General features: G+C 44.0%; 1 protein-coding gene across 2 annotated transcripts in view; it reads left to right on the forward strand.

The window, feature by feature from the left end:
* Window positions 1-18,731, forward strand: part of ASTN2 (astrotactin 2) — a 912,541-nt gene that overhangs the window by 485,503 nt on the left and 408,307 nt on the right. The gene's annotated exons all lie outside the window — the stretch shown is intronic.

Here is an 18,731-nt window from a genome sequence, read left to right on the forward strand (position 1 = left end):
GTCTGTCGTCTGTTAACAGTATTGTTTCAATGTTAATCTCTTAGTTTTGATAAATGTACATGATTTTATGTCTCAACTGAACTGGGCCATGGGGTGCCCAGATATTTGTTCAAACATTATTCTGGGTGTTTCTATGAGTGTGCTTTTGGATGAGATTAACATTCACGTCGGTAGACTAAGTAAAGCGGATTGCTCTCCTGAATGTGGGTGGGCCTCATCCAATCTGTTGAAGGCCTGAATAGAACAGAAGTCTCCCCAAGTAAGAGAATTCTCCTGCCTGATAGCCTTTGTTTTCTTCTTTTTTTTTTTAATTTCATATTTTATTTAATATTGGAGTATAGTTGATTTACAATGTTGTGTTAGTTTTAGGTGTACAGCAAAGTGATTCAGTTATACATACACATATATCCTGCCCGATGGCCTTTGAACTGGGGATCAGCTCTTCCTGGTTCAAACACAACCTCCAGCCTTGCATTTCAAACTGGGCCATTGGCTGTGCAGATTTAGGACTTGCCAGCCTCTGTAATCACATGAGCCAATTCTTTATAATAAATCTCTCTCTATATACGTATATGTATATATATGAGATTATCTTATATAAGATGTTAACATTAGGCGGAGCTGGGTGAAGGGTATACAGGAATTCTCTGTACTGTCTTTGCAACCCGTCTCTAAATTATTCCAGAATAAAAAGCTTCAAAAAAAAAAAAAAAAGTCAGACCAGAATCTCAGTATCCTAGATTATCATAATTCCCCAATAAAGGGACTGCAAAGTCCTGAAAGGGCAAAGGGATAAATACAGTGCTAAACAATGTACTGTAACCAGGGCTTCCAGATCCCACACTAGTGGCCTCAGTTTTCTTCCATGTGCTATCATTTTCCATCCGAATCATTAAGAAGAAAAATGTTGCTTTTCTTATTTTGTCCCTTCACCCTGGCACCATGAAGCTATGAGATTTATGAGAGCAGAGATAGTGTTTTATTTGTCTCTCTCTCCAGCCCTCCACACATAGGAGGCGTTCACTGATTTTTTTTTTAATTTAGTCAATTTGAAAAAAAAATACAAAAGAATAACAGGAATAATTTCATTTCTGTCTGTATGACTAAAATATATTTGACTAATTTATTTTTATTTCTATTTTTTATTGAGAGTCAAGTGTGTGATGAGCCTTTGGCTAGATATAAGGGATAGAGAAGTTACAAAGAAGAAAAACATACAATCCCTGTCCTCAAGGAGTTGACAGTCCTGCGGAAGGCCAGAAAGTAAGAAAATAATAATAATAAAACAGTTACTTTTATCGAGCATTTACTATGTGCTAGCTACTATACAGGATTGTCTATATAGTATCTCCTGTCATCCTTAAATAAGACATTGATGCTGGTACTAAAATCAAGACTCTATGAGGTTAAGTCCCTGGCCCAAAGATCTTTTGCCAATTAAGTGGCAGAACTGGGATTGGAACTCGTGACTAGCCTCCAGCAAAGGAGAAGCTTTTTACTAATGTGCTATCCGGTCTTTCTGAGTTAGAACTACTTTTTCACACATCTCTCTTTTTTTAATAGAGTAGGTGACCTGAGAGGAAGGGTTCCAATCATGTTTATCTTTGTTCTTGAAATCTTAACACTGCTGGGCACACAGCAATTTAAAAAAAAAAAAAAAAAAAGTAAATGCTTGTTGAGTTGAATTAAGGAAATAAAACTTCGAGAAACAATGAGGAGCAGAGAGAATCCCTTCCTGGTAATGTTCTTTTTCTTTTTTAATGGCAAGAAATATCTCAGAGAGATGATCAGTTCTTCTCTGGAATTATCCCCCTGTGTACTTATAGTAATGAATTGCTATCAGTCTGAAGAACAATATTGTGATAAAATATTGAGACCCAGATAATGTGCTGTGGTTTGGACCAATGTGATGTCCTCAAATGGGGCCAAGAGCTGGCCATGGTCTCCAGAGCCCTTTCATGTATCAGCTGAGGGAGGGAGCAATGGATAAAGGCCTGAAAGCGAACTTAATGTAAGCACTTCCTGGGGACATGGGGAATTGGTAAGGACCCCCGGGGCCTGTAAAATGCCATCATCCAGCCATAGGGCAGTGCCCTTGATCTACCATGAGAAAGAAATGTCAGTGTTCCTTGTGGACAAATGGAGTCACGTGTCTGGGGTTGAAGGGGCACGATTTTGGAGCTTGTATTTGTCAGGTGACAAAGAATGTGCCCCACGACCTAGAAACCTGTGTTCTGTACCTGTTTGCATTAATATGTGGCTTAGGAGGTTATCATCCAGCCTCACAGGGTCTCAGATTTCCTATCTGTAAATGAAGGATTGTGATAGCATCCTTGTCTGCCTCAGAAAGAGTACTTTGTGAGACTGAAATGAGGTAATATGCCTACAAATGATGGCAAATGTACAAAGTGCTGTTCAAGTGTTTTACAGCAGAATGGAGTATGAATTAAGGGAATATGGCAAGAGAGCACAGGTGTTAAGGAGAGCCAGTTTGTATATCTATCACTGCATTGCATGACTGAACAAAGGGAAGTTACCTAAATTAAGTAAACTGAGTTATGCAAATCTCCCTGCACTTCAGTTTCTTCATCTGTAAAAATGGGATAAATGCTTGTCTCGTAGATTGCTAAGAAAATTAGAAACGGTTTGTGCCAAAAATTGGCTTGGTACAGGCTCAAACAGCCAAAATATATTTTGTGAGTTTTGGTTTGGTGTATCTGCCTCCCCCATTAGACCGTGAGCTTTCTGAGGGCAGAAAAGATATATTTCTCTTTGCAGCTGAGCCTATCATGTAGCTTGACAGTTCAGTAAAAAATAACAAATCTTTATAAAACAAATGAAAGATAGTACCAGGATCAACTAGGAATCAGAGAACCACACTTGTTAATTTGTCTTTAAATTTCAATTCCATTTGCCCCTTTACCTTGTCTTAAACCTTAAATATATTTCTTTCTACCCAGCCTCCGGAAACAAGGGTAGTTGTTGATCCTTGGAAATGCTTGTTTTTGTATTTATTCAACCAATAAATATTTATGAAGGGCTTACCCATTGTGTCACTGACTTACAGGGTGGAAAACTCTACCCAGTCCCTGGCCTTGTTGGAAAGATAATAGATAGTTCTCGTAAATGAGAGATTAGAGGATGGACAGATTTGAATCATCCAGGCTGGCTTCCCAGAGAAAAGTGGAGTCCCCAGCTGACATCCAAAGGAAAAGTTGGGGACAGGAGAAAGCGAAGGGAAAACATTACCTAGACATTCTGGGAAAGGCAAGGTGTTCTGGATTACTGCATGAAAGTTGATGGCAGAGGGTGAGGGAGGATGGGGAAGCAGGAAGTGAGGAGAGAGTGGTTGGTCCAGGGACCAACCATGAAGAACCTCATAGATTATATTCAGGGGTCCTGTCTTTTTTCCTGAGAGCACTTGGGAGCCATAAAGGATTTTAAGGAAGAGAGAGCATTACTGGATTTCCATTCTAGAACCATTATTCTGGCTCAGCGTGGAAGATGGACAGAGAGGGAAACAAGGTCACTGTCGTAGAATCATCTGAGCCCAACATTCTCCTGCGAAATACTAGGCCCGTAAAATTAAACCAAATTAGATATCAGACACACGTGATCCAAACAATGATGGGCTATTCACACCTTCTCTTATGTTCTGGTCCCTAGTGTCTTAGACCTGTGTCCTCACATCCAGTGCTTTGTCCCGCCCCTAAGGACACAGGCAGTGCTCGACCACCCACCTTTGCTGATCAGTCTTCTTTCCAAAGACATAAACAAGGTGCCAGGCCTTGAACAGAGCTGTGCTCAATGAGAGCAAGGTGGAGACGTGTGGGTTCATTTGTTATCTGAGATTCACCCTTCAAATCAGACAGGGTGAAAAGATGGATATCCAAGGGCTGTCAGAAAATCCAACCTTTACAGCTTGGAAATTCCTGGAAGAGAGAAATGCCTTCTGGAGACTGTCAGATATGTGCCTGGTGGTGTGCTGGGTGCATTCCCAGTTTCAACAGTTTTGTAAAGTGCCTAGGAGCCTGGGCTTTGGGGCCAGAGAGACTTGAATCAATTGTAAGCACTGGCGCTCGCTAACTCCGTGACTTTGGGCAAGTCCCTTAACGCGTCCCATAAGGGTTGTGGTGAGAATAAAGTGAGGCCGTGCGTGAAAGTGCTTGGGGCCTGTTCAGCACAGGAGAAGTGTGTTGTGCTGGCGAGTGCAGTTGTGGTGGTGGTGGCAGCAGTGATGGTGGTGGCCTGCAGCTCGGTGATTAGGAGCATCAACCCCAAAGCCAGAATATCCCCAAGTCTGCCACTCACTAAGATGTGGTCTTGGGCAAGTTACTCAATGTCTCTTTCTTGGTTTCTCATCTGTAAAATGGGGATAATAATAGTACTTACCTCAAAGAGTTGATATGAAGATTAACTTTAATGAGTCACAACTGTAAAGTGTGAAGATAGCTTCTGGAACATGATAAGTATAAATAAGCATTAAATAAATATATAAGCTAATTAATGCTCAAAACAATCAGGTGGGACATGGATATCCCCACGTAGAGGAAGAATTGCTTCCTTATCTTGCACATGATGACAATGAAATGACAGGTAATATTAGTGCCCATGTCACCAGCCAGTAAAGGGTGGGGATGGAATTTGAACCCTGTTTTCCCTGAGGACAAGATGGTACTCTAGATAGTGGGACGAGAAGCTTTATGCTTTTCCTGGCTCGTCCCCAAATCTAGCTGTGACCCAAGGAGGAACATGCTTCTGGAGTGATGGATATCTCTTAAAAAGCTCACATTTACTGAGTGTCTTCTGTTTGCTAGGCCCACACGTTACATTATTTAATTCTTAGAACAATCCTATGAGCTAGGCAGTATTTATTTCTATATAAAAGATGAAGACAGGGACTTCCCTGGTGGTGCAGTGGTTAAGAATCCGCCTGCCAGTGCAGCATACACGGGTTCAAACTCTGGTCCAGGAAGGTCCCACATGCCGCGGAGCAACTAAGCCCGTGCGCCACAACTACTGAGCCTGCGCTCTAGAGCCCATGAGCCACAACTACTGAAGCCCGTGAGCCTACCGCCTGTGCTCCAAAACAAAGAGAAGCCACCAAAATGAGAGGCCCATGAACCACAATGAAGAGTAGCCCCCGGTCGCCACAACTAAGAAAGCCCGAGCGCAGCAATGAAGACCCAACACAGCCAAAAATAAATTTATTAAAAAAAAAAAAAAAAAAAGATGAAGACAGTAAGGCTCAGAGAGGTTAAGTTACTTGCCCAGGATCACATAGCTATTGTAAAACAGCAGGGACAGGACTCAGATTCAGGTATGCAAAACTCTAAAACCCATTCTCTGAAGCCCTGGGCTCTCGCAGCCCTAATTCCCCAGTGTAGTGAACAGTGGGATACCCTTCTTGGAATTCAGTCCAGGTCCTGTTTTATTTAAAGTGTGAGATCTAGCAGTATATGTTCGACCAGCACGGGCCTAAAGACTGCTAAGGGAATTACCATTAACTGATACCTTTTGTAATTACTCTTAACAACAACCTAGCAGGGTGAGTATTATCCCCCAAACTTCTTTATAAATGAGAAAAATAAAAGCTCAGAGAAATTTAAGTAACTTCTTCCAGTTTGCACAGCTAGAACAGGAAAAGAGCTGGAATGTTCATGCATAACAGCCTGACTCTAGAAAACCAAACCTGTTTCTCCAACAGTCGCCATATAGGGGGGTGCATCTAAATGTCAACAGAAAATAATGGACCGACCATCATCTGTCTGCATAATGCCTCAGCCCAGGGAGCTAAATGAATTCAAAAGCCATTTTTTTCTTACAAGGCCATCGCTCAGGTGCTTACCCGCCTAACTCCATTGCGCTCTGAGGCTCACCTGGGGGTATCGCCGTCCTCATAAGGCTGTCTTCATGGCACACTCAGCTCTGTTCATTGCAGCGTGTTTTGTGTGTGTTAGCTGAAGCTGGCACTGATTTTGATGGGTACTCCAGGGCCCTCTATGGGGCTTGGAAGAAAACGTGCAGAACACTGGCATCTCTGCAGCGGTTGAGAAAAGAAACCAGGCTTCTTTGGTCCAAGGCATTGAGGCATCTCTTTGGAGCGGTAGTTTCTCATTGGTGAAAGTGGGGCTGATCTTCGGCAGGTAGGTACCAGTACACAGTGACTGCTGTAAAAATATTGAAATGCATTAGGACCAGTTCTTGAATATCTGCTTCCTGAGCCCCAAGTGCCCCTGGTGACTCCAGCCCCTCTGCTAGGACTCCCCAGCTGTCTCCTTGATCCAGAAAACAAAGGACTAACACTTGACAAAACAGAAGGCTCCGGGATCCTGCCGCGTTCAGATTGGTTCATCGGCAATGCTTTCTGTGTACCCTCTGTTCCATTCTTTGACGGTTACTCCTTCCTGAAGACATTATTTAACTAGAAGACAGAACAGTCTAGAACAGGCAGACCATCTCAGTATTATTTTTTTTCTTTTCTGACATCTTGCACAGATTCATGGGAATTCCAGCATAATTGGTATGTTCCACCTATTGCATTTAAATGGTGATATTTTAGTGACTTTTCCTTGGCTTTTTTAAAAATAACATTCAGGAATGATCTTTGCCAATAAGTCGTAGCTTCCAAAGGGTTGCCATCTCCTGTTAGCTAGGTTCTGTTTGCATCAGGCTTTCCTCCTGCCTTGTGAAATGAATGCCGGTTTAATTGCTGAAGTGCTCTTGTCAGACCTGTCTTGGCCTGCCTGTCTCATAAACAGGAAACAGAATCGTCGGCTTCTCTGCGGGAAGGGACTGCCTCGTGCTCACCTTCACTCTGGCTCCTCTCCTGTCTGCTTGAAATGGGCCTGAGGGTAGGCAAGGAAGCACAGATAAGACCACTGTGAGGTCTCAGAGGCAGCTAGTCTTACCCATTCCTGAAGCACTGAGCTGCAAGGAGTGGAGAGCAGGTAATGAGAAGAAAATAGGAGGGAAGCTCAGAGTAAATGTGGGCAGTTTGTTTTAAAGGAGCTGGAATTAGCTCCTGTCTCTCTGAAGGCCCATAAAAAATCTCTCCCTACCCCTTTATTAGCACATGTAACTCTTAGTCTGCAATAACAGAGGCCCAAGATAAAACGTGCTTCCACACGGGACGGAGGTGTAAATTTCTCTTGGGTAAAAGTTCAGAGGGAGGAATACACGGCCGCATGGTAGCTCTTTACTCCAGGGGTGCTTAGAGATACAGGCTCCCTCCAGCTTTCTGTTCCTCCACCCCTGAGATCCAGCTCTTTTCCCACGGGCTCCACGATGGTAGTGCAGCCGTTGCATCCACAGTGTGAGCAGTCGGATGGAGACAGTGTAAAGAAAGCAAATTGTACAACGAATTGCTTCCCAAGGAGGAACTGCTGTAAGCTACATCCACATATATCGCGGTAGCCACGAAAGAACCCAGCGGTCACACCCAGCCTCAAGGAAGGTTGGGAAATGTGATATTTATTCTGGGAAGCCAGAAACGAAACTAAAATGTCTATGACTAGAGAAGAAAGGAAGAGCAGCCACGGAGGTCCACCTTCAGTCTGTTTGTCCTTACCTTGAATCAGACACCCGGCTGTGTGTCTGTCTCCACCGTTAGAACTCTAAGAAGGCGGTGACCGAATGTACTTGGTTGTTGTACACCCGCCAACCGGATTTCGTCTATAAGGTGCTCACCAGGAATCTTTAAAAAGCACCTGCATGCAGGGGGATTTCCGTGGTGACGCAGTGGATAAGACTCCACGCTCCCACTGCAGGGGACCCGGGTTCGATCCCTGGTCAGGGAACTAGATCCCACATGCATGCCACAACTGAGTTTGCATGCCACAACTAAGGAGCCCACCTGCCACAACTAAGGAATCCTCCTGCCGCAGCTAAGACCCGGCACAACCAAATAAATAAATACATATTTAAAATTTTAAAAAAAATTTTTAAAGAATTTTTAGAATTCTTTAGAATTTTAGAATAAAAATTCTAATAAAATAAAATAAAATAAAATAAAAAATTTTAGAATAAATACATATTTAAAATTTTAAAAAAAATTTTTAAAGAATTTTTAAAGAATGGCATCCAGTGGTGTCATTCTGCCGCTTAAATCCTACAGAAGGCTTCCCATTGACCTTGGTGCCAAATCCAAGCTCATTACCGTGGCCTCTCTAAACTCAAATGCACTGTATCCACCTCCCACCCCTCATTATCATGCTTCGGCCAAACCAGCATTATTTCTGTTCCTGCAGCTTGCAAGCTATGTTTCTTCTCAGGCCCTTTGTGCGTGCTGTTACCTCTGCCTACGATGCTCTCCCCTGACCACTGTTCATTTAGCTGACTTCTCTTTGCTGACATCTTGGCTCAAATCTACCTCTGGACATTTCCCTAACTGCCCAACCGGACATAGGCCTGGCCCACTATCACTTTCGTGCCATAAGAGATGCGGTCTTCATATCCCTTATCATTATCTGAAATCGTTGTATGTATGTATGGATGGATTTACTTATCTTCTCTTTGCCTCCCAGGTTAGGATATAAGCTCCTGGTAGGTAGAGATCTTGCCTGTTTTGTCATCCGTAGTATCCTACATGCGTAAAACAGTGTCTGGTACCTAGCAAGCTGTCAGTAAGCATTTGTGGCCTCAACTGTTCCATTAGCGAAGTGGCAAGAGTTTATCTTTAGAAGTTAAATTCCATTCTTTCTCTTTTTGTTAATGATATTACCCCACACAGTTGCAAAGTAAAATCTAGAAATCAGCCTACGTGAATTCACAAACTTCTTGCCCACTGCCTCTCCCAGGTTAGGAATTTGCCTTCGTGCTTTCTCCCATGTGATGGGAGGGGAGTCTCCATTTGAGGGATCAACCCCACCCCCACCCCCGGCACCTGTTGCCAGGATGTTGTAGCCTCGAGAGGCCAGGCTCCTCATCCTCATTGTCAACCCATATCTACATCATCATCAAATGAATAGGATCAGAGATGTAGGCAGATGGACCTATGAGTAAAGATTGAACATCAGTTGAGGTGATGCAGTTTAGGAAAGAGAGGCTCAGGGAGATAGAAGCTAGCATGTGTTGACCAGATCCCTTGCCAGATGCCACAGCAAGTCAATGCCCTGTTTCGGAGAGGGTGAAACAAAAGCTCAGAGGGGAGTCAGGAAGCCTGGCTGGTATGTTTGAGGAACAGAGTCAACTGGGAGAGGAGATGAGGTCCAAGAGGCCACAGCAGGAGAGGGTGAGAGAGTGCAGACCCCATAATAACTAGATGGGACAGTAACCAAGCAAGCCATGGACAAGGGAAGGAGAAATGGGGATGAAGAAGAAAAAGAATTCCTGAAGCATTAGTGAAGGGGAACCAGAGCCTTAGGAAGTGGTACAGTGCAGGGGAGGGAGGAGTGGACAGTTGTGAAATAGATGTAAAGGTCAAGGATAATTTCCCAAAAATGCCTGCCCTGGGAGTTAGCACAAGGAGCTTGTCTTTGTCATGCATGCAAAGTGCTTAGTAAATATTTTATGGAATCAAATCCAATTTCTTTCCCTTCTTTGTCCTTCTACGGAGCTTCTGCTTTGTTCCAGACTAAATGTACAGTTTGTGATGCCCAATCTTGGATGGCATCCCCTCTTCGTCACCCCCAGTTTTGCTGAATGAAACCTGACGTCTTTCAGCGCCGAGGCTAGACCATGCTGAGCCCGGATCACAGTCTTGAGATGTGTACCTTCTCCTGACTGCTCAAAAGCTACTTCCTCATCCCCAGCAGCTCCCCCGCAAAACTCCAAACACACAGCCGGCCTTGCCAGGCCAGCAGCGATAATTACTGAACACCACCCAAGCCAGCCATCCCAGTGGTGCCCAGCTGGTACCATGAAGCCATTCTGGCTGTCCTCACCTCTGTCTTACTGTCTCCGCCTTTGTACACTCATCACAAGTTTCCATTAGCTCTAGCAGCAGGAAGTCACCACCCTTTCGTGTACAGCCAGCGAAATGGACACCCTGGCCCTCCAGCAAGCATCCTTCCCAGTACATCCCATTGGCCTCCATTAATATTCGGGGACTGACAGCTGAGATTGACTGCCTCATTAGCAGGCGTCGTGTGGAACTCTGACAATAATTAACAACTCAACAGTCTCATTTGCTGGCCTATCAGAGAAGTAGTCAATCAAAAATGTAATTTGCCCGATGCCTCCATTTAGCATGGGAAGACTATTCCCTCAAAGTTCTAAATAGTCTAATTAAGAGGGAAGAAATAGAAGGGGGAAAATTATTAACAGTATAGGTTTAATGTGAAATTGCTGGAGCGAATTAATAATGCAATAACCATTTTTAGCAGCTGTCTATCAGTTTGTGGGCCAGAGTAATTCAGTGAGTCAGCAAAGGGCCGTTTGGCTTAGACCGTGGGGAACAAGTGCCATTTTGTCTCTCAGAGGCTCTGTGGACTTTATTTCCCCAGGTTTGGGAGAGATTCGTACAAAACACTCCAGGTCGCTGCACAGAGCCAATGTCCAGGGAGCATTGTGCCTCCTGGTTGGAGCAAATGGATTTGTTTCCTATGGTCCCTTGAAAATAGTCCCAGTGACTCTGCTTGGGGTTAAATTCTTGCAGAGGCAACTCCACAGTGTCAACGCCCTTAATTCAAAGCAAACCGTCTGCCAAAGTCAAGAGTTCTAGCTGGACTCGACAGGATTCTGGCTATGTCCCCTTCCAGCCGCCTAATGCCATAGCCGCACCGGCAGGTAGCCTTTTCTGTTCTCTTCTCCCTGACTGTGATCATGAAGACTTTTCTCTTGAGGATGCCTTCCTAGTGTCTGTTCACTAAATCCTATCAGTCGTTTCAGGGCCAGCTCAAATCTCATCCGCACAAAGCCTTCCTTCTCCCAAACAAAGCCTTCTAGTTTCCAGGTCCTTTCCAACTCTGCCCCTTCCTCTTTACCTGTTAACACAGATAATATGGCGGATCCAACTGGAAGGTAACGAGGTTCAGGTGAGAAATACCAGAATTGCAGGCAGTAGGTCTAGCAGAAAGAATACAACCTTTGGACCCAGACATACTTGAATTCTAATTTTGGTTCTGCCACTTAATGGCTGCCTATTCTTAGGTACTTTGCTCCACCTCTCTGTGCCTTAATTTCCTCATTTGTAAGATAGTGCTAAGAATAGAGATAGGATTTGCTGGCTTCTTGTAAGGATGATGGAGGACGTATGAAAAGCCCGTAGTACATAGTAGGTGCTTTAAAATGGCCACCATTGTTATTAATGCACTTACTACAGTGTCAGGCTTATAGTAAATATTGTGTTTTTTTTTTTTTTTAACCTTTCCTACTCATTCCTTTGAACCTCCACAAGTCTTTGTGTGTTTCTGAGAGTATTCTAGTGGTCAATTCTTTTGATATAGTTTTTTTTTCTTTCTCTTTTCTCTTTTTCTCTCATCTCCCTGTTCCTTTGTAAAGTCATCAAGGGTATGATTTATGTCGTATAGAGTTTGTACCAAGCTCCGCCCAGCTCTTGGCCTTACACAGGGGAAGCTGGAGTAGCTTCTGCAGAAACTGGATGTATGTATAAGGTTAGAAGAGGAAGAGCTGTTGCCATGAAGGTTTGTGAGTAAAAGTGAGTTCAGGGGTATGTGACTACCCATTAGTATTCAAATCTGTATGTGCAATTTTCCTTGAATAGCTAAAAAAATTAATCAGTGTTTCTACATGAAGATAGTTAGACTGCTAGACTCTGGTGTCAGTCACAGCTGAGTTTGCATTTCAGTTATTTCTCTTAGGCTTGTAAAGTCCCTTCTCTGAGCCCCTGTTTTTTTACCTGAAAAATAGGTAGTAATCGACCTACTTAATGGACTGTTGCAAGGATCCAGTGAAGTTTTGCATATAAAACATCTGCCACATAGTAGGTACTCAGCAAATGCTAGCTGTTTCAGCATTATTTGGAAGAGAGAGGCAGTTGGGAGACCTAGGAAAGTGATAGGGAGGGAAGCTGAGACTGGTTGTAGAATGTCATGGGAAATGCTGAACTATAGCCAATTGAAAGCAAGGAAGAGATATAGTGGGTTGTTGCCCAAGCATGAAAGGGTACGTGGAGAGAATTATGGCCAAAGCTAAACTGGTGTGGTTTCCCAGGGAAGGAAAACACACCACAGGCGGTTGTCAGCACTGAGAGTCCTTTGTATGTAGCAATAGGGCAGTACAATGGTATTTTCACTCACTCACTCATTCAGTCCAAGAACACTCCCTAAGCATCTCCCACAGGTGTGATCGTGGAATAGGGGCTAAAGATGCTTCAGAAAAGACCCCCACCTTGAGATGCTTCTCTCAGAGTGGGAGATAGCACTTGGGTAAACAAGGGGGTTGAACCAGCTGGAGTCCGGGCACCGTTCCTTGGGAGCCCGCAGGCATCAAAGGGAGGACGGTCTGGGACAGATTTCTGTCATAACTACATATTCAGTGTGGCCGAGACAATTCTAATAGATGGAGCTGATCAGTCCAAATCGGTACGCTCTATGAATACTCATGAGGATGCTGGTAGGCGAGTGAGTTACCGAAGCTTGCTGAAGAAGGAACCCGAACACCGACCGGCAAAAGCCAGGAGAACAAAACCCACCAGTTTCCCATTGGTACAATAAATGTAAAGGTCATAAACAGCCCCGTGATTGTGGGCTTAACACAGCTCTACATCTATCACTGTAGGACCATGTGAGAGCTACACATGCTAAGGGCTCCGCATGCATTGTGTCCTTTTAACTGTAGAAATCAATCTTGGGGGAAGTAAGAAGCATTGTGCCCTAAGGAGAGGTTCTGATGAAGGAAGCAGGGGAGACCTGGCCCAATAAAGGCAGAGGAGCTGATGGAAGGGGACAGAGACACCCTGCCACCTACACTTCCCAGCTAAATGCTCAAGGTTTTCTGAACTATCCACAAACAATAAAAACGAGTCTTTGGTATTCGTGTGCAGCCCGCTCAAGGATGGACTGTTCAGGCTAACCTCTTCGCTGTAACACAATTAATTAGTTTACCCCAAACTTGTAAACCACATTTCATTGTTCTCAGACTGCCTGCTCCGACTGTTTCCTCTTTCCTTCCTGCTCTCTTATAAATCCAGGTTTTATTTCTAAATAATGGTCTCGTGGCTGTCTCCCTGTTACATAGTAAACTGCATGTGAATAAATATCTCTGGGTTATTCTGTGATCCAGAGCTTGGGCTTTGGAGTCAGCTGTGCCTGGGTTCACATCTCAGCTCTGTTACTCTGTGGGTGATGTAACTTGCATGAATGACTTGACTTCTCCAAGACTTGGTTTTCTCATCTATAAAATGGAAATTTAAAAAAATGTGCCAGCTCATCGGTTCTGTGAAAGATTTAAATGAAGCAATCAGTAATCAAATGCCTTATTTAACTTATTATCATCAACATAGTCAGGCATATTGTTACAAGAGTTGATCAAACATTTCTTATGACACTGATGAAAAATAATAGCAATGCAAAATCACTGCACTTGTTTTTTGAAATGGGACCTAGTAACCTGAAGACAGGGAACAAAGAGAAGAAGAGGTGAGTACAGGTTCCTGTAAGAGCAGATGAAGCTTCCAAGGCTATAGGTGGTGCCAAAGGGAAACGTGCACCAAAAATAAATCTCTGTGTTGGAGGGCGGGGGATGGGTGGTAGCAGTTCAGGCACCTGCATAAATTGTTGGGATCAATATGTATTTTGAGGCAATTTTTGAAAATGATCCTAAGAGCTCTGATGAGAGAGAGATTATTTACAGCAGGAATCCTAGGAACATCACTGCTGGTTTCAGGGACATTGCAGTATTGGAACTGGGCCTTGGCGATTGGACAGGGGATGGCATTCCAGCCAGTGGCACCGTCCGAGAAAGGGCTGAGATGGAGTGCACAGGAGACCTCTTTGGATGGAGAATGACAAAAAATGGAGGAAGTAAGGTTGGAAGGAAGCAATGAGGCTTAATCATAAAGGACCTTATTTCTAGGCTAGGGTGTTTCAACTTTATGGACAATAAGGGGACCTTGGACCCTTTTGAATATGAGTGTTCATGCCTGAGTGTGTGGGCGGGAGGTGTGTGTGTGTGTATCCTTGTGTATAGAGGGAGGAAAGAGGGTGGAATAGGGAAGGAGAGATGCATATGATCCAAGCTGGGAAGCAGAAACCATGGTCTTCCTTAATCATTAATCATGACCTGTAATATGTGCAAAACTAAATAACGAGGCACGGCAGGGCCAGGTTTGGGTCTGTTTGAGAAACTGGGACTGTGGATAATTCCACCTGAGAAGGCAGCTCCTGGAGTCAGCCCCGAGCTCCCTTTTATGTATCTGCGTGTCAGGGACCGGTGCATATAAACACGTGTGTGTGTGCACGTGCGTGGGCATTTCCTTTTTGGCAGAGGAAAAGCAGCCCCACTCTGATACTAGAAGCCCCAGATGATGAGATCTGGCAGGAGGAAGCACATCTTTTTTTTTTCGTTAAGAAGCTACTGGAAAGACAGCTGTCATGATAGGTGGCCATTCCTTCTGATGGTGGGAGATCCCTTGCCCCTCTCCACAAGGTTCTTAAGAAGCAGCCGCTCAAGGTAAAACACTGGACGGAATCCCTAAGCACACAGTGGACACTCAGTGTATAATCACTATTACCATGATGATGGTGGTGGTGATGATTCAGTCGGGGCTGTAGCTCTAAGCAGAGTACTTCAAAAGAAGTGTCTGATATTTTGGTAATTGGGATTGAGGGAATGAGTCCTTATTTCTTTTTATATTAGGAAGCAGAGTATTCTTCTAGCGTTGAACTGAGGGTCAGGAGACTTGGATTTTAATAAAATGTCCACTCTCTGGACTTCCTTCTTCCCATCTGTGAAATGAGGGGTTCGATTCTAAGGAATCTCTCAGGCCTCCTAAGTACCTTCAGTGCCTTATCCTGAGACGTACACTAGGCAGGGCCGAAGATTCTGGTCCCTTTACCTCAGAGCCCTGCGGATGAGGGTTCAGGGGAAGCAAGTCTCAGCACTGCCAGCAAGTGCATTATCCTAGTGAGACCTGTTCAACAATGGAGCACACTCCTCTGTGAGGTAGTGAGCTCCCCGTCACTGGAGCAGAGCCTGGTGGTCACTCTGCAGGGAAGACCCAGGGAGATTCCCTCACAAGGGTCAGAAGTTCGGTTGAATCACCTCTGCTAAGGTTCCTCCCAAGTCTGAGTTTTAAGGATTCTAATTTGAATTCTTATTTCCCACCTTCTGACTCCTTCTGAGATGGCCCATCCCCAGTGCAGACCAGCCAGGCATCAAAGACCCTGACGCAATCACCATCCCCAGGAACGAAAGCTGTGGATGTCTCTGCCAAACCTGATCAATGAATGTTGGGTCTAATCACCAAACAGGAACTGTTTCCTACAGCTCCTTCCTGCTCACTCACCTCTTCTGAAAAAATGCAGATGGTACCACTCTTCCCTCCTTGGAAGTCTGCTTTGCAAAGACAACTCAACTCCATCTCTAAAGACAAAAGAGCAAACGAAGCCATGTAAGTGCTGACTTGGACCCTCGAGGAGTGACTATCTCATTGTGGAAGTATGATCAGCTCAGACCTGGGGGCAGAGAAACAAAAGGCAAAGCCCTTGCCCTTGCCCTTGCCCTTGTCCTTGCCCTTGCCCAAGAGCAACTTGGCTGGCTGGGGTGATGACCTCCGGATGAGAAAAGCAATGAGAGGGAAACACAGCACAGGAGGGAGCTTCCTGGCTGCTGACCTCCAGCTGGGTGAAACCGCAGAGGGCTCCACGTCTCCATCCACAAAACGGACTTTGATTAGAATCTTGGTGTTAAGCTCTTGAAGAGGATGAGCTTGAGATTAGACGGGCTGTGTTTGAGTCTGAACTTTAATGTCTCATCTATAAAGTGGCACTGCTGATCCTTACCTCTGAGGGTTTGTTACGAGGCGTAAGTGAGGAATACAGGCAAAGACCTCAGCCCATCTCTGGCAGATAAATACTCAGTGAGCCCAAGCCCCATCCTGCCCTGCCTCTGCCAGTCTTCATGTCCTGTGCGTCTATTGTTTTAGGTCACCAAAAAAATCTTAAGATGCATTTTCAGAGGAAAAAAGCAGAAAGGTTCACTCATCAAACTTACATCCCACTCCAAAAGTAGCCACTGCTTAGCAGTTTGAATGCAGATTCTAGAACGGTTGGCACGTGTTTATATAGGGAAATTTTAACTGTATATTTTTCCTGAAACTTGCTTTTTTCTACTTAATACAGTGGTTTAAAGATGACTCCATGTCAGTTCACCCAAATCTACAATATTCCTTTTCATAGCTGATTAATATTCCATAGCACAGATGTATCATGAGCTAACCATCCACCAGTAATCGGCCTTTAAGTTATTGTTGTTGTTTTTACTAGTATAAACAATGCTACAATGAACAGCCTCATGCATGAATTTTCATGACTATGTTTGAGGATTTGTAAGTTGGAATTATATGATAAAAGAAAAGATATTTTAAATTACGATTGGCAACGCCAAATTGCTCCCTGACACTATGATTCCAAGGCTTAAACTAGTCATTACTGAACACAAATTGATTAAAAACCCATTATGAATCAGGCATTCTTGCAATACACAAAATAAATCATATACAGAGACTTCCTTCAGAAGCTTATAACTTGCTATGGGCACACACTTTGCAAACAATAACAATACCAGGTATCAAGTACTCAGACACTGCTCAGGGTAATAATAAGGGGCTTTCTGGGGAAGGTGGCTTTAGACTTGGGAAAGGACAGGAGGGCTGTGGACTATGTCACTCCTAGGGGAGTCCTACCTTCCAAAGAAGTGATCAAGGAGGACTTCCAGAAGGAGGTGGCCCTGGAGCAGTCACATGAAAGAGGAAGGAGCCTTAAATAGGGAGGTAGAGGGGGGTAGGCATGGTTGATGGGCACAGGGACTGAAACAAAGCAGGCTTTGAGGCCAGACAGACCTGAATCCTGGGGCTACTTCCTATCAGCTGCATGACCTTAGACAAGTAACTTAATCTCCAGGAACTCCAATTTATGCTTTGTAGAATGGAGGTCGTAATCCTAGTAGCCTCAGAGAGTCATCGTTCAGTGTATCACCAAATACTTAATGAACACATACGAGGGACCTTGGTGTTGTCCTAAAAAATGGGGGTGCAACAGCAAACATGCCACATAACCCACCGCTGTCCACATGGAGCTGACATTCTAGTTGAGGGTGAAATGAGGCCATGCATGCTCAAGAGCTTAACATCGTGCACAGGACATAGTGAAGCATTTTCATTTAAGCTGCTAAGGTACGCAAACGTCATGAGCATGAACAGGGCTTGCAAGAGACCAGTCGGATGTTGACCCAGGATTTTGTAAGGGATCCTGAAAGTTGATTGTTCCCGTTCTTCCCTTTCTTTTTACCTTTCAGTCTTCCTCGTATGCGTTCTCCTCTATAAATTATTCCCAGTTAATCTTCCTCTCATAGGAGGAGCTGGAGAACAACTCTTTGGCTTTTATGCCACCAGATTGTTTAGAGCTTTCGTGTAGAGCAGAGTCAGCTGGTCTGGCTCCTCTGAACATGATGTGTCGACTGGGGTGGGGGGGCTGGGGTTGGGGGAGAGGGGCTACTTCTGGGACAGAGCCGTGTGCTCAGGAGAAAGGTCCTCCTTCATCTATGAAACTGCTGCTGTCCTTGCGAGGAGGAGACTATTGGAGCTCAAAGCCTTTTCTAGAGAAGAATCTGATCCAACCCCCCACCTTCACTGTACAGTGTTGGGAGAAATAGGAGGCAGAATTTGAAACAAGACTTACCAACTTTAAGAACTGAATTGCAAAGAGCAAGGTGGTGTGTGCTTGACAGCCGAGATCTGGGGACTCCCCACCCTCATTCCTAACATATCAACGTGGCATTTTTTTCATGATTTGTTTTTTAATTTTATTGAAGTATAGTTGATTTACAATGTTGTGTTAATTTCTGATGTACGGCAAAGTGATTCAGTTATATATATATATATATATATATATATATATATATATATATATTCCTTTGTTTTTCATATTCTTCTCCATTATGGTTTATCACAGGATATTGAATATAGTTCCTGTATACAGTGGGACCTTGTTGTTTATCCATTCTATATACAATAGTTTACATCTGCTAATCCCAAACTCCCAATCCTTCCCTCCCCACCTCCTCTCCCCGTTGGCAACCACAAGTCTGTTCTCTGTATCTGTGAGTCTGTTTCTGTTTTGTAGATATGTTCATTTGTGTTGTATTTTAGATTCCACATATATATATGGTATTTGTCTTTCTCTGTCTGACTTACTTTGGCTAGTGTGTTAAATCTCTAGGTCCATCCATGTTGCGGCATATGGCATTATTTCATTCTTTTTTATGGCTGAGTAATATTCCAGTGTGTGTGTGTGTGTGTGTGTGTATACCACATCTTCTTTATCCATTTGTCTGTTGATGGACATTTAGGTTGTTTCCATGTCTTGGCTATTGTGAATAATGCTGCTGTGAACATAGAGGTGCACATATCCTTTTGCATTATAGTTTTGTCTAGACATATACCCAGGAGTAGAGGAGCAGGATTGCTGGATCATATGGTAACTCTATTTTTAGGTTTTTGAGGATTCTCCATACTGTTTTCTATAGTGGCTGCACCACTTTACATTCCCACCAATAGTGTAGGCGGGTTCCCTTTTCTCCACACCCTCTCTAGCATTTATAATTTGTAG

Source organism: Delphinus delphis, chromosome 6 (genome assembly GCF_949987515.2).
Source record: "Delphinus delphis chromosome 6, mDelDel1.2, whole genome shotgun sequence".
NCBI classification, from domain to species: Eukaryota; Metazoa; Chordata; class Mammalia; order Artiodactyla; family Delphinidae; genus Delphinus; species Delphinus delphis.